The sequence below is a fragment of the Trachypithecus francoisi genome, unplaced genomic scaffold (genome assembly GCF_009764315.1).
Source record: "Trachypithecus francoisi isolate TF-2019V2 unplaced genomic scaffold, Tfra_2.0 Lachesis_group3, whole genome shotgun sequence".
NCBI lineage: Eukaryota > Metazoa > Chordata > Mammalia > Primates > Cercopithecidae > Trachypithecus > Trachypithecus francoisi.
Genome location: NW_022681468.1, coordinates 21,726,789 through 21,738,201, shown reverse-complemented (window position 1 = coordinate 21,738,201; position 11,413 = coordinate 21,726,789). Strand labels below are relative to the sequence as shown.

Below are 11,413 nucleotides of genomic sequence, written 5' to 3'. Positions count from 1 at the left end.
ACTTCATTTTAGAAGAACAATTAAGCTGACTAAATGGACAGCTCATTATTGGACTTGGAAACAGACCAACTGACAGCTTCTGGGATGGTTGTGCAATAGCCTGAGATACTCATAGCTAGTAATTGTAAAAGAGAAGGTCACAGGAGGGTTTTACAAGTCTTGAAAGAAGTCTTCACTTTGCATTTTTGGAGAACTTACAAAGGTAGCCCCAGGGGAGGAAAGGAGGAGTGGCACATTCCTGGAAATGATTTCACCTGCAGCCATGGCAAGGGTCAAAACTGAAAGAGATGCACTAGTAAAGGAGTCTGGGCATTTGACACACATTAGGGCACTGAGTTTAAGAGAGATAAAGAAATTGACTGGGCACCGTGGCTCATGCCTGTAATCCCAACACTTTGGGAGGCTGAGGCAGGTGGATCACAGGGTCAGGAGTTTGAGACCAGCTTGACCATCATGGTGAAACTCTAACTCTGCTAAAAATACAAAAATTAGCTGAGTGTGGTGGCACGTGCCTGTAATCCCAACTACTCAGGGGGCTGAGGCAGAGAATCACTTGAAACCCAGGAGAAGAGGTTGCAGTGAGCCAAGATCGTGCCATTGCACTGCAGCCTGGGCGACAAGAGGGAGACTCCTCTTAAAAAAAAAAAAAAAAAAAAAAAAAAGAGTACAGTTCTCTAATCGGGCTCTTTTACTTACTATTCATATAATAAGAGTCACGTTCCTAGGCTGTATAATGGGATTAATCATAGTAAGTACTCTGTACTTTGTAAAGTTACGGTGAGAACCAAATAAGTGGACATTTATTAAAAAACAAAAAGAGAGAGAGAGAGATAAAGAAATTAAGGGTGCCAAGTTCACTGATTCTTGCCCTGTAAATAAAGTCAAAGTCACAAAACTGTATTATTTCTTGGTGTCAAAACTCCTTACATATATCTATTTGTTCCTTACAATTCATTTTAAACAATACAAGAAATTAAGAAATCAATTGAGATTTTCCAAAATGTTTTATTTTTTTAAATTAAAAGATGTCTAGGGCGAACACATTCTCCTTAGCCTGCTTACAGATTCCCTCTTTCTATACAAATCAGATACTTGAATTTTTAACCTCATACTAAGCTATGGATTTAAGGTCATGTGTTTCTCTTCAGCAAGAATGTGTCCAGTTCCTGAACTAATCTCATCTTTGGCAGTGGTCCCCTACACCCCATGGCGACGCTCTGGTATTTGGAATGTCTGTTTACACGATGGCCTCCTGCACCTGGGACAGCACAGGGGGAGCTTGCAAAGAAACAATGAGCAGGGGAAGAACAGGAACTGAACCAGGCCAGAGTAATCATCCCCAGCAGCAGCAGTGCTTATCTGCAAACACTCCCAAGACCGCTGTCACCTGAAAATGCCCTCTGTCCTCTTTGAAGAAGGAAATCCTGTCACAACCTATTAGTCACAGAAATGTTCCCTGGGAATTAGTATGTTTAATATATCAACTGATTAATTAATAGAAAAAAATGGAAATACCCTTTGATCCTCTGACATTACTTCCCAGGAAATTATCCTACAGATATGCTCATGCACATGCTCAAAAATATATGCTGGGCTGTTAACTGCAGCATTATTTGCAGTAGCAAATGACTAGGAAGCAAAAATGACCATTAGTAGGAGACTGGTTAATGAAATTATAACACCTCCACAGAGTGAAGAATGGTGAGGTCATTAAGTAGACAGACAAGAGCTCCACAGCTGCTGGTAACAGAGGATCCCTAATATGGTCAGTTTCAAAAGAAAAAGATGTGCAAATAATGTGCAAGTCGAGAGAGAGACAGAAAGACAGGTAGGTAGATAGATAGATATGGATATGGAAATTTCCGGAGGGATCCAACATACATGAACTGTTTGGGCCTCTGAGAAAAGGGTGAGGTAGGAATTACATTCTATACTCTTTTGCAGTTTGAATTGTTTGTCATATGCATATACTGAAAGAAACAGTAAAAATTTGATACTAAGATTGGCCTCGTGATCAGCTGGAATAGCAGAGATTGCTTTTGCAGATCAGTAGCATGCGGCAATGGATACATGATGGTCATGAACACCATAGTTCTGGTTTCTTCAATGTTCTCTCCAGTGCATGATTCTTGGCAATTTATTAAGACTTTCCGGGCTTGTTTCCTCATCTGCAACAAGCATAGGGTTAAAAAATACCTATTTCCTTTGGACTCTGAAGATAAATTAAATGGCTAATTATCAAAAGTGAATCTTCTCACACTATTTTACTCTCACCTAACTTTTTCCAGGGGAGCCTTCAAGACTTAATTAAATTATTTAAGGTTGAGCTTCCTCATTTCTGAAACCAGGGTTTTAATTGAATCTAGCTCACAGGGTTTTTGTGGTGACTATACAAAATAATGTGTAGAGAGCATTCCACAGTTTCTGGCACAAATCAAATTGCTAAATAAATATTAATGACCATTATCATTGTCAGAAGACCTACTATTATGGATCACAAGTTAGGCAAACCATACATCTATAGGGATTGCTACAGAAGGTTTATCTCTATTAACCAGATAGCTGGAGAACTTACAATAGATTGTCTTTCTTCTGCTTTGCCTCATCAAGAGATGCTTCCTGAAACCATAGTATCTTATGATTCTTTGGCAAATTTGTTTCCCTCTGCTTTTCTGGGTACCAAATCAGGTAAAGGAAGTCTCCTCCTAACCACACCCTCACCCCCATTAATTCATTTGCATTGTCCCAAAGAAGGGATGATAGATTTTCTACCTTGATGTGTCTTAGTTTGGATTGCTCCAATAGTAAACACTAAGTAATGAACTGGTGTGAGTCAGAGAATGGAGAAGTTTCAATAAGTTGTTCCTTTATGAATGAGTTATGAATGAGTTATCACTGTGGGCAGCTGGGGCTCAATACCATTGGGCATGCTCTGAGAAATAATACAAGACATGCCTCAGAATAATTTTATCAGAGGCTGTGAAGGCTGGGTAATTTCTCTACCAAATTCTATCCTCCATTAGTGGAGCTGTCCTCCACTAATCCTACAAGTCACCTGCCTCAAGGGAAGTCTCAAAACAAGGGGAGGTTTCTCAAGAAGAAGGAACTGATTATACCAGCACAGAGGATTTGAGGAAATTTGGAATTTGAGATTCTCAGTATCAACCACTCATATACCCTATCCTGGGGCCCAGAGATTCACTCTTTTCATAATTCCTGACTTTGGCAAAGGAGATCTGTTCAGAATGGGCATTTTGTTTCTTTTGTACCTCTGCCACTCTTATAATTAGAACCTGGTCTTGATTTTTAGCATAATATGCTCAGTAATTGCAGGGAATAAAAAAATGTTTTTCAAAGCATGGCGGACAACATGATTTGGCTGTGTTCTCACCTAGTCTCACCTTGAATTGTAATAATCCCCACATGTCAAGGGTGGTGGAGATAATTGAATCATGGGGGCAGTTTCCCCCATACTGTTCTCATGCTAGTGAGTAAGTCTTACAAGATCTGATGGTTTTATAAATGGGAGTTCCTCTGCACAAGCTCTCTTGTCTGCCACTGTGTAAGATGTGCCTTTGATTCTCCTTTGCCTTCTGCCATGATTGTGAGGCCTCCCCAGTCATGTGGAATTGGGATTCCATTAAAACCCTTTCTTTTATAAATTACTCAGTCTCAAGTACGTCTTTATCAGCACCATGAGAACAGACTAATACAGGGCAATATTGACTTTCAAAGCATATCATGACTTGACAACTGACTGTTCCGAGCCTGATGCTTTTACTAAGACTTTCAATGTAGTTAATAATGATTAACTTGCTCAACAATTCTTGTAATTATTAATATCCCATATATTCCAAGTGCTACTGCTGCTGCATAGCCCAATGTCTTACCTTCCTCCTGCACTATACCCTAACTAACCATGAATAAATGCCTGGGAAATTGTGATGCTATTGCATGCTAGGGGTCATAGAAATACCATTTATCCCAGCAGTGAGATCATTATTGCCATGAGTAATCCCATCCCAACATCTGATCCTGAAGGTTTATTTCCAGGTTCACTTTCTTGTGTCAACTTTTGTAGCCTGTGTTCACAAAAAGTGAACCCTGAGGCAAGGGCTTCATTCTGGAATAAAAGCCCAGGGAGTAGGGGGGATAGGAAAGACTGCAACGGGGGTGTCAGTCCATTCAAGTTGCTGTAACAAAAGTAGCATAATTGGGTGGCTTAAATAACAAACATTTATTTCCCACAGTTCTGGAAGCTGGGAATTCCATGATCAAGACATTGGCAGATTCAATGTCTAATGAGGACCCACTTCCTCGTTCACAGAGGGCCATCTTGTCACATGACAGCGGGTGTGAGAACTCTCTCTGGTTTCTTTTATAATGGCATCAATCTTATTCACAAGGGCTTTACCCTCATGACCTAATCACCTCCCAAAGGTCCATGTCCGGTACTATTACATACGGGGTTATATGCGTTTTGGGGAGACATAAACATTCAGTACACAACAGTAAGGAAGAAAGAAAAGCCAATATCAGGTGGGTTCCCCTAAATGCAACTAATTGCTTAATTCTATGAAACCATCCTCTGAGAAATTGCATGAACTGCATATCAGAGCAATCAGCACCAGGGAAGAAAGGAGGAAGAATGCACTCAGCTCCTAACATTCATTGGATGAAAATTTACCCCATAGAAGTTTAACACCACCATCCCCCACAACACACCCGCATACACACACACACACAAACACACACACACACACATGCACACGCTTAGAAGTTGCATATGCATGGGCATTAAACTGGATCCATGGGGGCTCATGCCTAAAGGTCCACAGTAAAAAGACCAAATGTTCTGGTGTGTCTGGGACTGACGGGTTACGTATGTCTTTATTAAGATGCTAGCATCATCAGTCTTAACCCTTGGTTAAGAGACTTCCCATTGCTAAAAGCAGGACATTCCTGGGAAAGCTAAGACAAGTTGGTCGTCTTTTCACAAGGACTCCCAGATGGGAGGCAAGAGGTATCTGCACTACTAGACTGCGCTTTGGTGAAGTTGATCAGACATCACACAGATATGACCATCTCTCCAGCAGCTAGAACAATGGCTGAGAGTCTGAGAAGATACAAAGCAAGGCATAAAAGATGTCTGATATGCTATTTGAATTTTTTCCAGAAAATTGGTTCAAACATTCAATAAAATAGTCTTATTTTAACACATCCATCTTGTTTTATTAAAATCTTGTTTTATTCCCCCTAGGAAAATTAGATTTTTAATCCGCAGTATATTGCTAATTCCTTTGTATCTTTCTTCAATTGACATGAACTCTTTTTGATTTTTTTTTGCTTAATTTACGGTAAATTAAATTATGATAGCAACACTTAATGCTTATTTTCCATAGCATTTGGAAGATAATATTATAGTCAGTTGTATCATCCTGATCAAACATTTTTAAAGCAAAAAAAAAAATTAAAAGACTTGGCAAATGTAACCAGAAAAAAAACTTGAGAAGATTGTGCATGGGCTACATTGCATAGCAGAATGAATGGTGCACCGATCCCTTTCTTGAAGGACTATGGCTCAAATTACAGTATGTTTTATGTCCTTGTAAATGAAATCGTTTGAGGGTCTCTTGTCACAGATCGTATATGATTTGCAACACTTGGCACAACTTTTCCTCTGTTCTGGAAATACCTTACAAATGAGCTAGGATCTCAAGAGTGAGTTCTATCTTTCCAGGACAGGAAGTAAGCCTACTTAGAATTTATAGTCATGAGGAAGCCCCAGGAAAGTGACAACCAAGACTGGTTTCCCTTGGGGTACTAGAATTGAAAAGCACTCATCTTAATTAGCATTATGACTTTTTTCTTTTTTGTTTGAAAATTTAATTTCTTTAAAAAACTAGGCAGAATGGGGTTAGGTATGTAATTAAGAAAGATGCAATAGGGTAGAAATACACTATTATTTTACTTGTCTTCTTTCCAAACATTGTACATAAATTGCTCAAAGTCATATGCAACTTTACATGTGTTTTAAAGTGAGACTACAAGTGATTTTTGAAATCCATATTGTTTTCTTGAACTCCAAAGTTTCTTTCTAATGTGAACAATAAAAATTCCACAGGACAGGTGATCATCTGAGATCAGGAGTTTGAGGCCAGTGTAGCCAATATGGTGAAACCTCATCTCTACGAAAAATACAAAAATGAGCCGGGCATGGTGGCACACGCCTGTAATTCCAGCTACTTGGGAGGCTGAGGTGGGAGAATTGATTATACCCGGGAGGTGGAGCTTGCAGTGAGCCCAGATTGCGCCACTGCACTCCAGCCTTGGCAACAGAGACTCCGTCTCAATAAAAACACACAACAACAACAAACAAAACATTCACAATAGCAGGTACTCCTTCAAGGCTAGAAGCAGCCTGGTATATAAAGAGCACAAGACTAAGGACAGGTTGTGGGTTGAAGTGTGTCCTCCAAAAAGACATGTTAAGGGGCTGTGGGAAGGTTGGTGGTGTCTTTGCAGGTGTAATCAAGCTAAAACAAGGTCTTCCTAAATGAAGGTGGGGCCTAAATCCAAGGCCTGGTGTTCTTATGAAAAGGTCATGGAGACACACAGGGGGAATGCCATATGACAACAGAGGTAAAGTAGTGACACAACTGCAAGCCAGGAAACACCAAGGACAGCAGCAATCACCAGAAGCCAGGAGAGGCATGGAACAGATTTGTCCTGAGAGCCCCCGTAAGGAATCAACCTCGCTGACTCCTTGATTTTGCACTTTGTAGTCTCTATAACAGTGAGAGCATAAATGTCTGTTGTTTTAAGCCACTCAATTGTATTTTGTTATGGCAGCCCTAGGAAATTAAAACTAAGCCCTAGAGCCCTAGATGCTATTACACGACAATACCTGCTACGGAACAGTGCAAGACCCTGGGTAATACGTCGCCTTCTAGAGTCTCATTGTACTTACCTGTACAATGACTGAAGTGCTTTGAATGGATGTCCATAACATACCTTTTAGTTGTAAATTTCTTGGGGTCTATAATTTCAACATAAGAAAAATAAGGACAATCCCTAGTGACACAAATTCTAGCAGGATAGAAAATTGGACTACTTCATTCATTATTTCCTTAGTGCCTAGAACATGTATTTATTTTATCTTTTTAAATTAATTAATTTTTGTTAAGACAGGGTCTCTGTCATCCAGGCTAGAATGCAGTGGTGCAATCAGGGCTTACTGTAGCCTCAACTTCTCAGGCTCAAGCGATTCTCCTGCCTCAGCCTGGGACCACAGGCATACATTACCATGCCCAGCTAATTTTTAAATTTTATTTTTGTAAAGACAGAGTCTCTCTATGTTGCTCAGCCTGGTCTTGAACTATGGGCCAGGCAATCCTCCTGCCTCAGCCTCCCAAAGAGCTGAGATTACAAGCATGAGCCACTGTGCCTGGGCCATATATTTATTTTTGAATGGATAAATACACCAATGAATAAATAAATCTTTGTTTAAACAATTCTCTTTGTTGTAACTATGGACTCAGTGACTCCCAAATTTGACAGTCACAGTAGTTGATAAAGTTCTTATACGTAAGGTTAAAGAGAAGTATTACTGAAGATAAAAGTAGAGTAATTTCTAGGAATTTGCTCCCTTATCTCAACTAATCCTGCCTTAGTAATAACCTTTTTGTCAAGTTTCAGAGTAAACATCCTCTTAATGTATTCTGAACTAGCAAGCTAAGTGCTCAAGACGCATTTCCGCTAAACATTGATAATGAAGGAAAGAAATTACTTCGAAAACATTTATCCCCCTCCTCAGGAGAAAACCATTAATTTCTAAGCAGATAACTGGAGTTCCATAATAATTATTCATTCAGTGCTTGAAACATCCTAAGCAAAATGCATGGAAGATCACTGTGCATCTAAGCACAGATTAAGCTGAAAACTGTGTGTTCTTATTTTAAAACAAAAACTCACCAATAAGGCCCACTAGTCCGCAGCCCTTCAACTTTGGGAGAGAAATATGTTTCTTGTGTATATGGAGAGAAACGGGAAGCGCTGATAGTGGGTGCTAATTGTTAAATGCTGTGAAAGCCACTATCAGTTCCTTTGTCATACACACACACACAAAGCGTGTATTCTAGGGTATCTCTAAAATCTCTTAGCAAAGTCTTAGTACTCAACTCAATCCCAAAGCTTCCATTTCAGAAACTGAATCGGCCTCTAGTACAGTTTTTATAGAAGCAGCATCCTCCCTGTGCTTTTATTGTATTTGTAGAAATGGCTTTCTCCAAAGTCCCATGTTTTGGGACCACAGGCTAAGACCCCCCTCATCCATGGAGAGTTGGTAGGCTATCTTCCTGGAGGCATAGTCCAGATGGAGCAGACCCTCCCCTGTCATCCTTGCCCATTTTCCAGACCATTTTCTTCTCTGTGAGTAATAGTGCTGTTATGAGTTCTGATTATTTCTCCCCATGCAGACTAACAAGCTGGCGTAAAGTTTTCAGGGCAAAAATGCTGATGTACTGCCTTGATTTCCCAAGTCTCACGTTATGAGAAAGTCATTTCTGCTCTTGAGCTTTCAAAGAATTGAGTGATCTCGATACTGAAAAGGCACATCTGCTTAGCAAAACTATTGCATAATTGTGCATGGTCTCACCGCTCTAACTGAGGTATGAAACTATTATAATAGGACTCCTGTTAACAACAAAATCGAATCTCATCCTTCACTCTGAAGGTGACATATGTGATTCTCTATCCTTTACTCAGCATCCAGAGGGAAACACCCCAGCACCAGCAACCGATGAAAAGTAGCGCAATGCCAGATCTCAATCTGTATTCCAATTGCCCATCAGAGGTTTCACGTTATAAAATGGTACCAGACAAATTCGAAGAAAAAGCCAATAACATTTCCCAAAGAAACGCAATATTACAGACTTGCCTTGCCAAGAAATCTATAATGTGTCTCTCCAAGTTAACTTTCACATTTAAATATGTCCACTTCTGAAAAATAACCATTGCTCTACAAATCAAGGGCTTTGAAAACCCCTGGGAAACCAGAGACCTGTGCAGAGAAAAGAAGATGAAAGTTGGAAGCAAGAGGGAGTGACAAAGGTGGTCCTTTTACATTTATTTCTCCCTTGATCATCATTGAATTACTTTCTTTTTGCTTGTTTGTTTTTTGAGACTGGGTCTCTCTATCTACTCCTGAATATCTGGGACAACAGGCACAGACCACTGCACCTGGCTTTGAATTACTCTTCAAAATAGTGTTTTTAGGGCAGAAATAGAGCAAAGGGTAAGAAGAATCTGGCGTGTAGCATGCTTTGCAGATATCACTTGAAGTTGTATATATGTATCCATGTGTGTTTATGGGTAAAAATGGGCTCAGGGATGGGGCCCAGTGATCCTTCACTTAAATAAACATCTATTTATGTATATTTTTTAAATAATCAAAATGACCTTGAGAACTCAATGTAGTAGCCCCACTCTATAGATGAATAAACGGAGGATCAGAGAAACAAGACAATATGGCAGAGATCAAAGAAAATAATCTTTCAATGCTCCCTACACCTCCAAAGCAGTGAAATGAGTTATAGAGTCAATTATCTGAGAAGGAAAATGTTTGCCAAACTTGGTGTCTATGTTTCTGCTTCCATCCAATTAACTTCCCAGTAAGATAGAGAATATAATTCTTATGTTCTTCATAACGGGTAGATACTTTTGGGTCATAATCAATAAAGCAAAAATCAATATCCTCTTCTTAGATAGTCTTAAGGAATAATTATATAAAATAATTCATGCAAAATAGTAGCCTATGCTTTCAAGTAGCTCTTGAAAATGAAAAATAATTACATAATGACATATATAGATCAGTGCTGTGGCAATAGGGTAGCACTGAAGGGATGTTTATAAAGTACAAGTGATTATGCTCCTCCTACTATGGGTGAAACATTAGTCCACGTTCTGTGGATACAAAAGTGAACAAGACTACCAGACCTCGTGGTACTTAGAGAAGAAAGAGATACAAAAAAAGAAAAAAGAGAGAGAGAGAGAGAGAGATAATTACAAGTAGTGATAATTGTTATAAAGTAAATGATATAGTTTGGATATTTGTCCCCAACCCAATCTCATGCTGAATTGTAATCCCCAATGCTGGAGTTAGGGCCTGGTGGGAGGTAATTGGATCACAGGAGCAGATCCCTCATCGCTTGGTGATGTCTTTGCAAAAGTGCATGAGTTTTCATGATATTCGGTCATTTAAAAACTTGTGCGGCCGGGTGCAGTGGCTCACCGCACTTTGGTAGACCGAGGCAGGTGGATCACCTGAGGTCAGGAGTTCGAGACCAGCCTGGCCAACATGGCGAAACTCCATCTCTACTAAAAATACAAAAATTAGCTGTGCATGGCAGCATGTGCCTGTAATCCTAGCTACTCGGGAGGCTTAGGAGGATCACTTGAACCCAGGTGGTGGAGGTTGCAGTGAGCCGAGATCGCACCACTGCACTACAGCCTGGATGACAGAGCAAGACTCTGTCTCAAAAAAAAAAAAAAAAAAAAAAACAAACTTGTGACACTTTCCCACCCCCACTCTCTCTCGCCCTTGCTCCTGCTCTCACTATGTGATGTGTCTCCTACCTCTTTGCCTTCTGCCATTATTGAAAGCTCCCTGGGGCTTCACCAGAAGACAAGCAGATGCCAGCACCATGCTTCCTGTAAAGTTCTGAAGAACCACGAGTCAATCCAACCTCTTTTCTTCATAAATCACCCAGTCTCAGTATTTCTTTAAGCAAGGCAAGAAGGGCCTAATACAGCAAATGTCAGGACAAGAAGATAGAGAGTGGTAAAGGTCACTTCTTCAGAAATGATAGAACCTTTGAATAATGTTTGACCAAATAGCTGAACGCAGTAAATGAAGGAAACAACAGGATATTTTGGGAAAGATATTCCAGGATGAGAGCAGCCACTGCAATGGTCTTTGCTTGGCTTGGCTGGGATGGGCAAACTGATTCTTGTTACTGGAATCCTGAGGGAGAAGGGGAGATTAGTGGAAAATAAAGTTGGTGAGATGAATGGATCATCTGGAGCCTTCCATGCTGGATTGTGGAAAGAGGATCAATGAGGAGTTTGGTATTCCAAGAAGGAGAAAATGGTGGCTTTGAGGAGGATGGTGGTAGTGGAGAAGTGGAGATAGTGAGAAATAGCCATGTTTAGATATATTTTGAAGGTAGAGGTAACAGAATTAGATGATGCATTGGATGAGAGGGTTGAGAAAAGGAAAGGAGGTAAGTCCCATTCATTAGAATAAGCAACTTAGTGAATGCTTGTGATTTCTAACATATATATATATATATATATGAGTTTATTAAGTATTAACTTACATGATCACAAGGTCCCACAATAGGCTGTCTGCAAG

The 11,413-nt window shown here is 40.0% G+C and overlaps 1 long non-coding RNA gene across 1 annotated transcript; it reads right to left on the bottom strand.

Moving 5' to 3' along the window:
* Window positions 1-1,059: 1,059 nt before the first annotated feature.
* On the bottom strand, window positions 1,060-11,413 carry LOC117071145. The gene is made up of 3 exons (XR_004432157.1): window positions 11,379-11,413; window positions 10,636-10,802; window positions 1,060-2,168 (listed from the first exon to the last, which is right to left on the bottom strand). It is a non-coding gene; the product is annotated as an uncharacterized LOC117071145 (long non-coding RNA).